This window comes from Lissotriton helveticus, chromosome 2_1, assembly GCF_964261635.1.
Source record: "Lissotriton helveticus chromosome 2_1, aLisHel1.1, whole genome shotgun sequence".
NCBI lineage: Eukaryota > Metazoa > Chordata > Amphibia > Caudata > Salamandridae > Lissotriton > Lissotriton helveticus.
In genome coordinates this window covers 995,519,949-995,537,161 of record NC_136059.1, presented here as the reverse complement: position 1 = coordinate 995,537,161, position 17,213 = coordinate 995,519,949, and positions in this window count along the sequence as shown.

Here is a 17,213-nt window from a genome sequence, read left to right as displayed (position 1 = left end):
GTAACATCGTAAAACTGTATGTAACATAATAACTGTATGTAACATAATAACCTTAACAGTATGTCACAATTAGCTCCCTTGAACGGAAGACCCAAACATTCATATTACTGATATCTATATTTGAAAGCAGGCAATCAAGTCTTCTGTTTAGCTGCAATAAATAAAAAGAAAAGAACATAAGGTCCCAGACAATGAACAGAATAAACAGGATATTGTATTTGTGTCCATAATTTTCAGCGATCATGAGATGGGCAATCCAGGATTTTGGAGAAAGGTGTGATTTGTAAAAAGTGAATTTTAGACCTTCTGGAATTGGTGATTATTGTTTTTTGTTTTTTTACTATTGCTTCTACTAATGTGCGTAGGGCCACGCCTGTGTTTAATATGTGTAGGAATGGTAGACGTTCCAAAAGTTACAAACAGGGGTTAGGTGATAAAGCCATAGAGTGAATACAAACTCCAGAAGGAATAATATATTTATATTACAGTTGCCACTGTGCTGTAAAGGCTAAGCTGCATTTTCCATTGAAACATTGTTTTTTGGTTTGCTTATACCTTTTTACCTCTTAGATGGATTTGCACAAAATTTGCCACTTGATCCACTGAGTCAGCTAAGTTTCAGCAAGGACGGTACGTGAAAAACGATCCACATAAAAAAAAATTTAAGGGGGTGTGAAAAAATGTAGCATTTCCTATTTGAAGTCCCATAAGAATTTTGTCGAATGTGTAAATTCATCCAGTACTTTTTGAGATACTTGCATTTAAAAAGGTGATGGTGGGTTTTAAATGTTTAGCACTTGTTAGAAAGGGGGTCTCTAGTTGGCAAGGGTTTGCACCTTTGTCCATGTAGGGACCCTTCTTCCTAGTCAGGGAAAGGGGGAATACACTTCTAAAATAACCCCTACTCACCCCCTTGGAAGCTTGGCACGAGCAAACAGGCTTATCTCAGAGGCAGTGTGTAAAGTATTTGTAAACATATAAAGTAATACAGTGAAAAAACTACAAATGGACACTAAAACAGTTTAGAAAAATAAGTAATCTTTATCGAAACCTAAACAAGACCAAATGATAAAAATCCACAATATAGTAATCCAAAAATGACTTTAGAATGGTAGAAATAGTTCTGTCCAAAGCAAATTGTAGATGCAACACTTTTTACACAAAGTACCTTGGATGCGTTGTGGACACAAACAAAAAGGGTCACAGGGAAGGTGATGCATCGGCTCTTTACACTCAGGAAGGGTGATGCGTCAGTTCCTTGCTCCAGGGGAGGTGATGTGTCTGTTCCTTACCGCTGCGCAGGGGAGGTGATGCGTTGGTTCCTTACCGCTGTGCAGGGGAGGGGATGCGTCGGTTCCTTACCAGAGAGGAGGTGATGCATCGGTTTCTTACTGCGTGGGGAGGCAAGTCATCAGGTCTTACTGCATCTCCCAATGATGTGACAGACCTGGTGCCTCAATGCGATGTGACAATACCAGACAATGCATGGATTCTTGCAGTCGCACAGCAGGGCTTGGGTCCGAATTGGAGACTGGTGCACTTGATGCGGTGTGCAGTGATTTCTCGAGCCGCAGGCAGACACTGCGGTTGTTTCTTCACTGATGCATCAGAAACAGGCACGGATGCGTCACGCTTCTCGTTGTTGCATTGCTTTTCCAGCTCCCAGCAGCCAGAACAACCTCCAGAGGCCCAGAACAGCTATAGAACAGCTATAGGCACCTCTTGGCAGGTCGGAGCTCCCAGCAATAAAGTTCAGAGGAGCTGGGGGTGAAGTCTTTGTGTCCCTGAGACTTCAGAACAGTAGACAAGCTTGTCTTCAAACCCTTGGAGATCGTCCTCAAGCAGGGGACACAGCAAACAGCAAAGTCCTTTTCCCTTTCCTTAGCAGAAAGTAGTCACAGCAGGCCAACCCCAGACAGCAAACAGCACAGGGGCAGTGTTCCTCCTCAGTTTCTCCAGCTCTTCTCCTTGGCAAAGGTTCTTCTTGATTTCCAAAAGTGATCTAAAAGTCTGGGGTCTGGGCCCCTCTTTTTATACATTAAATCTCTTTGTTCTCTGAATGCAGAGAGTGTCTGTGCCCGGCCAAAACCAGTTCTATCCTCACTGGTGCAGCTTCCTGGTAGGAGGTGGAGACACCATTGACCTTAGCAGACCAGGCCCATTCAGGGGTGAAAGAAATCTCCTCTCCCTATTCTGAATGCAGCCCAGGTCTATTCCGTCCTCAGCCTGGAAAGGCAGGACACACCTAAACCCCCCAAGTGGCTGTCTGAACAGAATTCCCATTCCCCGCCCCATCCCCATCCAAGGCAGAGAGTTAATACACAACCTAGCAGAGGCACCCTGGATGGTTAAGCAAGAAAATACCTACTTTCTAAAAGTGGTATTTTCAAACTCAGAATGTAAAAATCACCCTCACTAAAAGATGAATCTGAACATTATGAGTTCAGGCATATCAAGCTTTATTTTCCTTTCTGGGCAGTAATGCTCATAAGATGTTATGAGCAACCTCCCCATCCTATCTAATAGGGACAGATGGCTTTACAATAGTGAGAAACAAAATTGGCAGTACTTCACCATCAGGACATGCCACACACATCAGGGCATGTCCTACCTTTCACATACACTGCACCCTGCCTACAGGGGTAACTTGTGCCTACATTACGAGTGACACACATGTAAGAAAAGGGTGGTTAGGGGCGGTCAAGTGGGTGCACTTGTCAGGTCGACATGGCAGTACTAGACTGCACACAGGCACCGAATTACAGGCCTGAGTTACATTTACAGGCTGCTTATGTGGGTGGCACAATCAGTGCTGCATGCCCACTAGCGTTTTTCACACAAAAATGCCGCCCCACCTTATTTGTTAGCTCTTACTTATAAGCAACACATCAATCCTAATTAGATATGTTCGGTATATTTATTTTTACCTTTTCTTTCAATACTTTTTTTAAAACAATCTTTGGTTTTATGTCAGAGTAGAAACACAACACATATAACATATACATACATGAACTTAACCGTAACATTTACCAAAAAAAGGAAACATTACTACATAAAAGTACATTCACTATACACAACATAGCATATATATCTATTTCCAACTGTTCCAAAAGGCAAGTCACAATTCCTCGCCTCAATGACCATCAGTGATCTGAAATATGAGGAATAGTAGTGGACACAATCACAGTTAGAAGGAGATATCAAGACACATCAATTCTATGAGTCAGTCGTTGTTAATATTTTTTAGTTTCCATCTCCTTTTTGCCGACGCGTTTCGAACTCCATACAGCAGTTATGGGTTCTCCTCAGGGCCTTGTCACTTCTATCTGCATGTGTGTAAGGAGAAAAGAACACTGTTTCAGTGTCTATTCCCATAGCCTCATATTAACATTCCGCTTATGTTATCCTACATTTAAAATCCATGTTACCTTAACTGTAGCCAGCCGTGGTTATCCTATGTCTGGGTCTGGGTCTTTAGAGCTGCAATCTAAGGGACATTCAGAAATCCCGTTTAGTGTCAAACTCAATACTCACCCTGCGGTCACTTTTTGCAAAAACACTGCAAAACATACCTTCAATTTAAACTTAAAGGTACGTGTACGGGCGTCTCCCTATGGCACGGTGATACTTTTGACCTAGGAGGAAGGCAAAATCGATTTACTACTAATGGGCTCATGTCAAATCTCACCCGTGTTGGATAGCTTATTGCCACCTTCATACCTGATGCGGTACACCGCGGGCCTCGGGGGCGGCTTATATCCGTTTCGCAACTTTATCAGAAATGATCAAACTCTCGTTATGTGCACCGCGCACTCACTTCCGTGTTTTTTCTCACTCCGGTTCCTGTACTGTTTAAAAGATAAACCGGTATGCATTTTAGTTCCCATTACGGGTGTCATTCTCGATATACGCAACTAAACCCTTCTCCAGGCTCACCTTCTTTTGTACAGCTTGCTTTTGCTAATCCGGACCTTCCTTATGTGCCCCGCACACTTACTTCCGTGTTTTTTCTCTCCGGTTCATGTGCTGTTTAAACGATAAACCAGAGGGCATTTTTAGTTCCCCGTTACGCGTGTCAGTCTCTGGATGCACATATACACCCCTCTCCAGGCTCACCTTGTTTTGGGCGGCTTGCTCTCGCGAATCCTTCGTTCACTGTGGAGGGCGGCGGCCCGGTTGCCTAGTTACTTAAAGCGGTCACATGACCGTTTGGATTCTGGGATATGTAGTTTTAGGGTTGCAATGCGACTACCTATGGGCCCACACCAATTTGGGAACAACGCTGTGTCCTTCACTCAAAGAGGAATTAACCAAACATCAGTGGAGCCCCACACAATTCTCCCGTTACAATCTAGACACCTCAGAAAGGGTATTCAGCCCATTTTGCGTACTGTTAAATTTCAGAATGAGGTATGCCTCTTTTCTAAGGAGTGTATCTTCAATATCAATAGGACCTTTGCTGCCTGATTGCATTATGGTGCATAGAACAGTCCATTTGAAGTCCATTTCGCTGTGGTTTGAGTCCAGAAAATGTTGGACCATTGGAGCGCTCACGACCTTTTTTTAAATTCTTGACCTGTGTTGGGTGATTCGGCTGTTGACCTGTTGCGTCGTTTTTCCTATGTACATCTTTTGACAGGCGCAAACAACTGCATAGACCACGTTTCGTGTCTTGCAGTTCGAGAAGCTGTTGTTTTTACATTTTACTCCCCTGTGTTCAAACTCTGACCCTTCAATTGTGGAGTCGCACGATATGCAGTTTCCACACTTGTGGTGCCCTTCAATTGGTTTCAAGCCCCATCTTGAGAGTAAATCGCTTTTTGGCTTGGGGGTTAGTACATCCGCTCTGATTACACATTGGCCAATGCTCTTATTTTTCTTATAGGCGAACAAAGGTCGCGGGAACGAGCATTCAAGTTCCTCTAACAGGTGCCAGTTTTTTAAGACCATTTGCCGTACTCTGTGTGTGTCTGGTCCAAAGGTTGTCACACATACCAACCTGTCCATATCTTGTTTCAACTTCCTTTCAAGTAAGCACTCCCGAGGGGTATAGTGTGCCCTCTTCTTGGAATTGCTTAACAGTTTCTTGGGGTACCCTCGATTCTTCATTTCTTCACAGAACCTAGTCGCATGTTTCTCATATTCATTCACCTCAGAGCAGTTTCTTCGAATCCGAAGCAGCTGCCCATAAGGCAGATTATCCTTCAAGCTTCTGGGGTGTGCACTCTGGTGATGAAGGATCGTATTTTTATCCGTCTTCTTTCGGAAAAGAGACGACTTCAAATACCCATCCGTGCAATTTATTTCAATGTCTAGAAATGTCATCCTCTCATTACTGGACTCCAGTGAGAACTTAATGTCACGGTGCCTCCTGTTGATCCACAGGTGGAAGTCCATCAACTCCGCGCGGCTCCCCTGCCACAGGAGCCACACGTCGTCGATGTACCTCAACCATTGTTTGATGTGTTTGCTGAAAGGATTATTGGAGTAAATGAATCTGTTCTCATACTCCGCCATGTAAAGTATGGCCATCTCCGGCGCATACGGGCAGCCCATGGCCGTACCTTTGATCTGCATATAAAATCTGTCATTAAACCTGAAGTAGTTTTTCTTTAGTGTTATTTCGGCTAATTGCAAAATAAACGAGGTAGGGACTTGATGGGACCTATCCCTCTTTTCAAGGTAAAGTTCTAGCACCTCTAGTGCCTCATCTTGAGGAATTTGGGTGTACAAGGACGTAACGTCCATTGTCACCATCAATTCCGTCATTGGGTCAAATTGCATTCCCTCGATTTTTAGGAGAAAGTCAGTGGTGTCTTTCAGATATGATTTGACACCATTGACGAAGGGCTTCAGAAAGAAATCTATGTATTTCGAAAGTGACTCCAAGCAAGACTCACACCCGGAGACGATTGGTCGTCCTGGGGGCTCCTCCGGGTTCTTGTGGATCTTGGGTAGAAAATATAAAATGGGCGTTCTTGGAAATTTCTTTATCAAGAATTCACTTTCTTTTTGCCCCACAAATCCATCCTCCACACCACTCTTTATGATTTCACAAATTTGTCCCTGGATGGCCCGGACTGGGTCTTCGGGAAGTTCCCTATACCACTCAGCATTGTTCACCTGTGTTGCCCCTTCTTTAAGATATTTATCTTTAGACCAAATCACCACTGCTCCGCCTTTATCCGCGGGTTTGATGACGACCGAAGGGTCATCTTTCAAGTTTTTGATGGCTATACGTTGGCCTTTAGTGATGTTCTGTTTGACATATTTCTTGCCTTTCTCTGTGGATCAACAGGAGGCACCGTGACATTAAGTTCTCACTGGAGTCCAGTAATGAGAGGATGGCATTTCTAGACATTGAAATAAATTGCACGGATGGGTATTTGAAGTCGTCTCTTTTCCGAAAGAAGACGGATAAAAATACGATCCTTCATCACCAGAGTGCACACCCCAGAAGCTTGAAGGATAATCTGCCTTATGGGCAGCTGCTTCGGATTCGAAGAAACTGCTCTGAGGTGAATGAACATGAGAAACATGCGACTAGGTTCTGTGAAGAAATGAAGAATCGAGGGTACCCCAAGAAACTGTTAAGCAATTCCAAGAAGAGGGCACACTATACCCCTCGGGAGTGCTTACTTGAAAGGAAGTTGAAACAAGATATGGACAGGTTGGTATGTGTGACAACCTTTGGACCAGACACACACAGAGTACGGCAAATGGTCTTAAAAAACTGGCACCTGTTAGAGGAACTTGAATGCTCGTTCCCGCGACCTTTGTTCGCCTATAAGAAAAATAAGAGCATTGGCCAATGTGTAATCAGAGCAGATGTACTAACCCCCAAGCCAAAAAGCGATTTACTCTCAAGATGGGGCTTGAAACCAATTGAAGGGCACCACAAGTGTGGAAACTGCATATCGTGCGACTCCACAATTGAAGGGTCAGAGTTTGAACACAGGGGAGTAAAATGTAAAAACAACAGCTTCTCGAACTGCAAGACACGAAACGTGGTCTATGCAGTTGTTTGCGCCTGTCAAAAGATGTACATAGGAAAAACGACGCAACAGGTCAACAGCCGAATCACCCACCACAGGTCAAGAATTAAAAAAAAGGTCGTGAGCGCTCCAATGGTCCAACATTTTCTGGACTCAAACCACAGCGAAATGGACTTCAAATGGACTGTTCTATGCACCATAATGCAATCAGGCAGCAAAGGTCCTATTGATATTGAAGATACACTCCTTAGAAAAGAGGCATACCTCATTCTGAAATTTAACAGTATGCAAAATGGGCTGAATACCCTTTCTGAGGTGTCTAGATTGTAACGGGAGAATTGTGTGGGGCTCCACTGATGTTTGGTTAATTCCTCTTTGAGTGAAGGACACAGCGTTGTTCCCAAATTGGTGTGGGCCCATAGGTAGTCGCATTGCAACCCTAAAACTACATATCCCAGAATCCAAACGGTCATGTGACCGCTTTAAGTAACTAGGCAACCGGGCCGCCGCCCTCCACAGTGAACGAAGGATTCGCGAGAGCAAGCCGCCCAAAACAAGGTGAGCCTGGAGAGGGGTGTATTTGTGCATCCAGAGACTGACACGCGTAACGGGGAACTAAAAATGCCCTCTGGTTTATCGTTTAAACAGCACATGAACCGGAGAGAAAAAACACGGAAGTAAGTGTGCGGGGCACATAAGGAAGGTCCGGATTAGCAAAAGCAAGCTGTACAAAAGAAGGTGAGCCTGGAGAGGGGTTTAGTTGCGTATATCGAGAATGACACCCGTAATGGGAACTAAAATGCATACCGGTTTATCTTTTAAACAGTACAGGAACCGGAGTGAGTAAAAACACGGAAGTGAGTGCGCGGTGCACATAAAGAGAGTTTGATCATTTCTGATAAAGATGCGAAACGGATATAAGTCGCCCCCGAGGCCCGCGGTGTACCGCATCAGGTATGAAGGTGGCAATAAGCTATCCAACACGGGTGAGATTTGACATGAGCCCATTAGTAGTAAATCGATTTTGCCTTCCTCCTAGGTCAAAAGTATCACCGTGCCATAGGGAGACGCCCGTACACGGACCTTTAAGTTAAATTGAAGGTATGTTTTGCAGTGTTTTTGCAAAAAGTGACCGCAGGGTGAGTATTGAGTTTGACACTAAACGGGATTTCTGAATGTCCCTTAGATTGCAGCTCTAAAGACCCAGACCCAGACATAGGATAACCACGGCTGGCTACAGTTAAGGTAACATGGATTTTAAATGTAGGATAACATAAGCGGAATGTTAACATGAGGCTATGGGAATAGACACTGAAACAGTGTTCTTTTCTCCTTACACACATGCAGATAGAAGTGACAAGGCCCTGAGGAGAACCCATAACTGCTGTATGGAGTTCGAAACGCGTCGGCAAAAAGGAGATGGAAACTAAAAAATATTAACAACGACTGACTCATAGAATTGATGTGTCTTGATATCTCCTTCTAACTGTGATTGTGTCCACTACTGTTCCTCATATTTCAAATCACTGATGGTCATTGAGGCGAGGAATTGTGACTTGCCTTTTGGAACAGTTGGAAATAGATATATATGCTATGTTGTGTATAGTGAATGTACTTTTATGTAGTAATGTCTCCTTTTTTTGGTAAATGTTACGGTTAAGTTGATGTATGTATATGTTATATGTGTTGTGTTTCTACTCTGACATAAAACCAAAGATTGTTTAAAAAAAGTATTGAAAGAAAAGGTAAAAATAAATATACCGAACATATCTAATTAGGATTGATGTGTTGCTTATAAGTAAGAGCTAACAAATAAGGTGGGGCGGCATTTTTGTGTGAAAAACGTATATATAAGGTCCAGCCTCTCCCACATTTTTAAGGGCCTAACTCCTTCATATCAAACAGCATGCCCACTAGCAGCATTTGACTTACAGGTCCTGGGCACACATGGTGCACTGTACTAGCGACTGACTAGTAAGTCAAATATGTCAATCATGCAATCACCAATCCATAACAACAATTGACAAAGGGAGAACTTGCACTTTGGCACAGAACAGCAGTGGCAAAGTGCCCAAAGCATTTAGACCAGCAAAAATGAAGTCCAACACTCAGCAAAAAGACAGGAGGCAAAGGCGAAAATACAGGGGAAACCCACACCAATGATGCCAGGTATAACACCACTTATGTATAAATTTGTTAACACTGGGGAGCCAATCCTGTTTTGAACATTTTTACATAATGTGATTGCATGGATTCGAGTTGGAAATATTTTTTTCGGCCATCTTGAAACTCGTGAGCCAGCACTAACTTGAATACTGCACCATGAAAAAAAAACTGCAGGGAGGGGTGCGGGGGGTTGGGGGGGGTGGGGGGGGGGGTTCGCTGCAACCACAACCAGAGGGCAATGTTCATGGATAGCTAGAAGCATGGAAAACAAGGTTCTCCTGAGGAAAACATTTTGCTTTTGCCGTGCAGTTCTCGAGTCAGAGCCAAACTGTGAGCTAGCTAGCGGCCACTTTAAGTGCTGGATATGACCACTGTTTGAAATGGGGGTCTCTAGTTGGCAATGGTTTGCACCTTTGTCCAAGGAGGGACCTTTCTTCCTAGTCAGGGAAAGGAGGATACATTTCTAAAATAATCTTTCCTCACCCCCTTGGTAGCACAGAACAAGCAGTCAGGTTTCTCTCAGAGGCAGTAAGGGAAGCATTTGTGCACACATACAGTAATACAGTTAAACCAGTACAAATGGACACCACACCAGTTTAGAAAAATAAGTAATCTTTATCTAAACTAAACAAAACCAAAATACCAAAAATCCACGATACAGTTATCAAGATATGACTTTTAGAAGGTAAAAATGGTCCTGTCCATAGCAAACTATAGATGTGACACTTTCAGCACAATGTGCCTTGGATGGATGAAAATCATAAACAAAAACAGCCACAGGGAAAGTGATGCGTCTGTTCCTTATGCCAAGAAAGGTGATGCCCCGGTTCCTTACTTCAGGGGAGGTGATGCGAGGAACCTCACTGCCATGCAGTGGAGGTGATGCACCGGTTCCTTACTGAAGAGGAGGTGATGCATCGTTTCTTACTGTGCAGAGATGTGATGAATTGGTTTCTTACTCCAGCCTTGGCGTTGATGTAGACTTGGTGCTCCGGTGCGATGCGTGGGGATTAGGGGATGCGCTGGGTTTCTATCCGGTGGCGGCGGGCACGGTGCTGAGTTGATCTCTCCAGCTGCAGTCCCACGATGCGTCAATTCTAGCAGTTGCACTGCAGGGCCTACGTAGGAATCAGTGCCGTGATCTCAGATCACGTAGATCGGTGCACGGGATTCAGCTTGCAGTGATTTCTCCAGCCGTGGGCAGGTGCTTTGTCTGTTCCTTAAGCGGCAAGGCAGCGTTACGTCAATCCCTTGGTGATCTTCTTCAAGCAGAATACACACACAGTTCCTCTCCTTGGCAGAAACAGCCACTGCGGGCCAACCCCAGACAACACACAGGAAAGGGACAGTCAACTTTCTCAACTCTTCACCTAGGCAGAGGTTCCTTTTGAGTCCAAAATTATTCTAAGGTTCTGGGGTCTGGGCCCCAATATGTATACTCAATGTATCTTTGTTTTCTTGTGGCAGAGAGGCTCTGTGCTCAGTCCAAGCCAGTACTGTCCTCTCTAGCCCACCTACCTGGCAGGAGGTGGAGACAGCATTGTGTAAGGCAGACCAGGCCTATTCAGGTACAAGAAAATCTCCTCCCCTACTAATAATGCAGTCCAGGTCTATTCAGCCCAGCTCTGAGTCATTCAGGATAGGCAGGACACACCTCAACCCCCCAGGTGGCTTCCTACAGTGAATGCACATGCCTATCCCCTGTCACTCCAAAGCCAGACAGGCAATCCGCAAATCAGCAGAGGCACACAGGATACCTAAGCAAGAAAATACCCACTTTATAAAAGTGGTATTTTCAAACACACAATATAAAAATCATCCTTACTAAAAGATGCATTTTCATATTCTGAGTTAAGGTGTACTTAACTCCATCTTTCTACCTTGTCCCTCTGGGAACTTATACTTATAAGACATTATATATAAACTCCTATTCTATCCTATGGGACATGTTGGACTTTTTACAGGGTCATCCCTGAACGTTTTGCCTTCCTCCTGTATTTTTCCTGACCTGTTGTTGGCTGTTTTATGACTCTGGGCACTTTACCACTGCTGATCAGTGCTAAAGTGCATATGCTTTCCCTATTGCAAATTGATGTATGGATTAGTGATTCCATGATTGGTTGTTTTGGTTTACTTGTCAGAACCTAGTACAGTGCACTGAGTGTGCCCAGGGCTTGCAAACCAAATACTGCTGATGGGCTTGCAGCACTGCTTGTGCCACCCACAGAAGCAACCTGTAAAAGTGTGTCTCAGGTCTGCCATGCCATAGCCTGGGTGCAGTCTGGTACTTCCAGTTGACTGGGCCAGTACACTCACTTGCCAATTCCTAAACCTTCCCTTTTCTGCATATTAGTCACCCCTATGGTAGGCCCAAATGCAGGGTGCAATGTAGGTAAAATGTAGGACATGCCCTGATGTGTGTGGCATGCCAAATAGTGAATTACAGCCATTTTCGTTTTTCACTATTGTAAGGCTACCTGAACCCCATAGGCCAGAATGGGCAGTTTGAATATTACATCTTATAATCCTAACTGCCTCAGTGAACTTGGTAGAAATTCGAGTTTAGTATGCCTGAACTCAGAATGATAAAATGCATATTTTAGTGAAGTTGGTTTTAACATTCTGTGTTTGAAAATACCACTTTTAGAAAGTAGGTATTGTCTTGCCTAACTATCCAAGCCTGCTTCTGCTAGGTTGTGTATTCCTTGTCTGGAGTTTGAGTGACAGGTGCTGGGTATTCCAGGAGACAGGGTGAGTTAGCACAGGGCTGAATAGAGAGATCTGCATGTAGATGGATGGGAGGAGTTGCACCTGGGACATGAATAGGGCTGTGCCTTCCCTCAACAATGTTGGCTCCACCTACTATGGTGCGCCTGATGTCCCTGGCCTACACTGTGAAGGGAAAGAAGAAGTCTTGTCAACAAAGTGCTCCAGGACTGACCAGAACTGGTTTGGACTAGACAAAGGCCTCTCTGCCTTCAGAGAACAAAGGGACAATTAGTATAAAAGAGGGGACCCAAACCCCAGAACTTTAGAACACTTTTAGGAAACAAAAAGAAACCTTTGATGAGGAGAGGAACCAGAGGAACTGAGGAAGAGACTATCCATAAGCTGAGTGCTGTCTGGGGATTGGCCTGCAGTGGTTGCCTGACTGCCAAAGAAAGAAGAAAGGACTTTGTGCGACTTTCATTCAACTTGTGAAGGATCTCCAAGGGCTTAAGATAGAGCTTGCCTCCTGCTAAAGTCTCAGAGGCAACAGACTTCACCCACCAGCTTCCCAAGAGTTCTTTGGAAGTGCCTGCTGTTGTGTTGGGCAATCTTAGGATCTGCGTGTCGCAAGGAGCTGGAAGCGCGACTCGCGAAGAAGAAGCGTGTCGCCGCTGCAGCTGCTATTGTCGCATCGCCGGAGAAGAGTGTGCCCGGCACATCACCGGAGAAGCGTGTCGCAGAGCCTGTCGCGGCTCAGAAGAATCGTTGAGACACCGCTCGGATGTCGGGCGTGCACGCATCATGTTGCATTAAGGAGAAGATGCCAATTTTGTTTCATTGCATCGCATCACGGCGCTGCTGGTCGCATCGCCACAGAAGCGCAGTAACAAAATGATGCATCACCTCCCCACGCCGAGAAGAACCAACACATCCCCTACGCATCGGTAGGGACCCGACGCATCACCGTTCTTGCATGTAAGGAACTGACACATCACCTTCCCTGCAACACTTTCATTGTATAGCGTTACGCATCCTAAGGTACATTGAACTCAAAGTGTCACAATTACCATCTAAAGAGAACTAAGCTAATTCTACCAATTGTAAAGTACAGTATTGCGGATTTTTGTCGTTGTGGTCTTGTGTTAAGTCTATATAAAAATACTTATGTTTATACTACAACTTGTGTGGTGTATATCTGTAGTGTTGTCACTGGGTTACTGTATGTGTTCACAAATGCTTTATAGACTGCCTCTGAGATAAGCCTGTCTGCTCGTGCCAAGCTGCCAAGGGGGTGAGCAGGGGTTATTTTAGGAGTGTACCCCCTTACCCTGACTAGATGCAAGGGTCCCTATTTGGTCAAAGGTACCTACCTCTGCCAACTAGAGACACCCAAATCTAACAGGACAGATAGCCTTTCAATAGTGAAAAACAACTTACACTGTATTTCACATCAGGACGTGTCACACACATCAGTACATGCCCTACCTTTCACATACACTGCACCCTGCCCACCACAGTACCTTGGGCCTACCTTAGAAGTGGCTCACATGTAATAAAAGTGAAGGTTAGGACATGGCAAGTGGGTGCACTTGCCAGGTTGACATGGCAGTAGAGACTGCGCACAGACACTACAGTGGCAGGTCTGAGACGCCTTTGAAAGGCTGTTTGTGTGGGTGGCACAATCAATGCTGCAGGCCTACTAGCAGCATTTGACTTACAGGCCCTGGACACACACAGTGCACTGTACTTGGGACTTAGTAGTAAGCCAAATAAGCCAATCATGGAAACAACCAATCCATAAACATAATTTACATGGAGTGCATATGCACCTTAACACTGAACAGCAGTGGTAAAGTGCCCAGAGTCATAAAACCAACAAAAACAGGTCAGAAACAGGAGGCCAAAAAGTCTGGGGATAAACCCGCTGGAAAATCCAGGTCTAACAACCACTTTTTGTCTCAATTTCATGAGTTTCATGCAATGCTTAAAAAAAGGAGACAAGCATAGCCAGACATGAGAGTGAGTGCCTAGCTTTGATGTTTTGTGTTCTCCCCCACTCACATAAAATATGAGTGCTCCAATAGAAGTAAAGGTTCAGAGAGGCAGAGGGTGTTCCATGCAGTTCCAGGTTTACTCATGCACCTCACTCACTCACTCACTCACTCACTCACTCACATAAGCTCTCAGGGACCTACTCAGGGATTTGAGCACCAGGATGTGAGCAAAGGTACAGTAAGGTGGAGTGTGTTCCACTCAGATCCAGGTTTATGCATACCCCACTCACCCACATAAGCCCATAGGACCATACTCAGCATTTTAAGTGCTCAGATGGAAGCAAACATACAGTGAATCAGGGGGTATTTCATGTGGGTCCAGGTTTCTGCACACTTCTATTCACCCACATAAACACTCAGTGCCACAATCCTAACCACAGTCAGGAATTTCAGCCCTGCAATGAAAGGTGATGTATAGTGAGGCAATAGTGTGACTAGTGCCGGTCCAGGTTTAGGAACACCACCACTCATTCTCAGGACTACCCTCAGACATAAGGACACACCAAATTGGTTAAACATAGAGGGGGGTTAGTGGTTGTCTAACGTTCATCCTCCTTTATGCACACCACCACTCACTCAGATATGCTCTCTGGTTACGTTCATGGATATAAATGCTTTGAAAAAGACACAAGTACAGTGCGGAACACCATCTTCGGTGTTGGTCCTGTTTAACCCAATACACCATTCACTATGTATCTTTGCACAGTTACCCGAGGGCAGTCCCACAATCTTATCTAGGTGAGGGGTTCACCAAAGCAACTATAGAATAATATCTACGGCACTGACTTGGCATCCTTCCATCTCTGCTCCACTTACCACTGTGGAAGCACCTGCAGACAACCTTTAGTTGCTGTTTATGTGGGGCAGCAAAAGAGGATATGATTCACCTGTTACGCATATGTGGTGAACTTATACATGAATGCAGATCACTGCTAAATTCGGAAGGGGTGTGTTAAGTGTGTCCCTTCCTAATAGCAAGTCGCACTGATATGTAGGAATGTTTTGTGACCGAGAATGCGCTCGCAAAACATTTGCAGTTACCACCATCTTCAAGTTGGTGGTAACCCATTCGCAAATGAGAAGGGGTTCCTAAGGGACCCCTTTCCCTTTGTGAATGTGGGAGCCAACATTTGTTAAGAGTAGGCACTGGTCCCACGGACCACTACCTGCTCTTAAAAAATTAAAAGATAGCTTTTCATTTTTATTTTTGAAATGCATCCCATTTTCCTTTACAGAAAAAGGGCTGCATTACAAAACAAATGCTTTTTAAAAAAATCTATCACAGATATGGTGGTCTGCTGACCACAGCAGGCCCCAAATCTGTGTGAGTGCAGGCCTTTCCCAATCAGTTGCAAAGCGATACCTACCTCATGAATGAGGTAGGTCTGTTTGTGACCCACTGGGAATCATAAAATGTGTCTAAGACACATTTGTACATGGGTGTTTGCGATTCCCCAATCGCGACTCGCAAAAATTCGCAATAAAGAAATCGCAAACTGAATTTTTGTACAACTGGCCCTAAATGCTGGTGACTTTGTACATTGGTTTCTGCAACCTACATATAATCTAATGGCCTTAGGGATCTCAAATAATTTAGCTGCTAACTGCAAGTTGCACCTCTGATAAATCTCCATTAGCAATTTCTGCTTTTACACACTGGTTCTTGCTACCCATACAGTATATTGTGGTAAGAGTCTAAATGCTGATGACTTTTCACATTGTATTTTGAAGCAACACAGAATCCCACGGCTTCACAGACTCTTAACCTCAGATCATTTTAGCTGCTAATGGTAGTTTTTCATTATTTTTGATAAATCATTTTTTAACTGTTCTACTGCTGCTATCTGTATATTTAGTTCACATGCTGCTTACTTTGCACATCAGTTCCTGCTGCCCATACAGTATTTTGTATGCCTATGGTTATTGATCCTAATACGTTTAGCGGCTAAAAGTAGGCTTTTTTTTAATTCTGGAAAAATTATATTTTTAATGTTTTAGCTGCATGACCTTTGCACTAATAGCACTGATGTACTTGTATATTGATATAAGATTGTACCGTAAATTTTTAAATGTAATTATGGTCGATTACACTAAGGAATTGAATGCTAATTGCTCTACTTATTGCAATGGTGTTAATTAATCACTCAAGTAAAGATATTACCATTTTATCATTTACTCTGTAACATACCCTAAGACACACAATTGATGGACGGAATGCAGAACAAATCAAAACATTCAGCCCCAGTCAAGACATCTGGGTTAAATCCATCATTCTTTTGCTCACCATGCCACCCCAGTTTAGTCCTGGCCATATGCAAATCAGTCTTGACCCTGTGCCTCATGGGATTAGTCCAGCCCGAACTGCTAAGCCAGGTCCTCCCTGGACCATAAACAGGCGGGGTAGAGAGACAAAATATCAAAATTAAAGTATCGATATACATTAATATCGATGTTTTAATTTCGATGGTATAGAATATCGATGTGCAATAATATCGATAGACAGAATATCGATATTAAGGTATGTATGTTACTAATATCGAAATTTTGTTTAGTGTTATGCATTTTATTATGTTGTTTATATGTTTGTTAAACATGTTTTTTAATGTATGTTTAGAAATTAGTAATTTTGTTTACATTTTGCGTTTTAGTATCAGAGCCGGTTGTGGGTTTATAGGGGAATAGGGTGGGAAGTAATTTAATTATAATTAATTAATTACTATTTTAAAAAAAATATTTTTGATTAATACATATTTATTAATTAATAATTAATTGGTAATTAATTATTATTAATTAGTTAATTAAATAATTAGAGTTAATGTAGTAATATTTATTATTGTTTGTTATTGTTAATTAATAATTAATTGGTAATTAATTATTATTAAGTGATTAAATGACAATTACATTTTTATGTGATTTATTTATGTGTAGTGGGTTGTGTGTTTATAGGGGAATAGGGTGTGACATAATTAAATTAAATTAATTAAAGAGATTGTATTTATTTATTGGTATTTATTGTTAATTAATTGTTAATAATGAATTGGTAATTAGTTTTTTTAATTATTTCATAATAATAATTATAAATAATTTATTAATAAATATTGTTTATTCTTGTAAATATCTTGTTAATTAATTACTAATTGGTAATTAATTATTAATTGGTAATTAATATGTGTTAATTAGTTAATATATAATTATATCAATGTAATAATATTAATTGTTATTAATTGATTAATTGATATTTATATTAATTGTGTTTATTTGTATGTGTAGTGTGTTGTGTGTTAAAGGG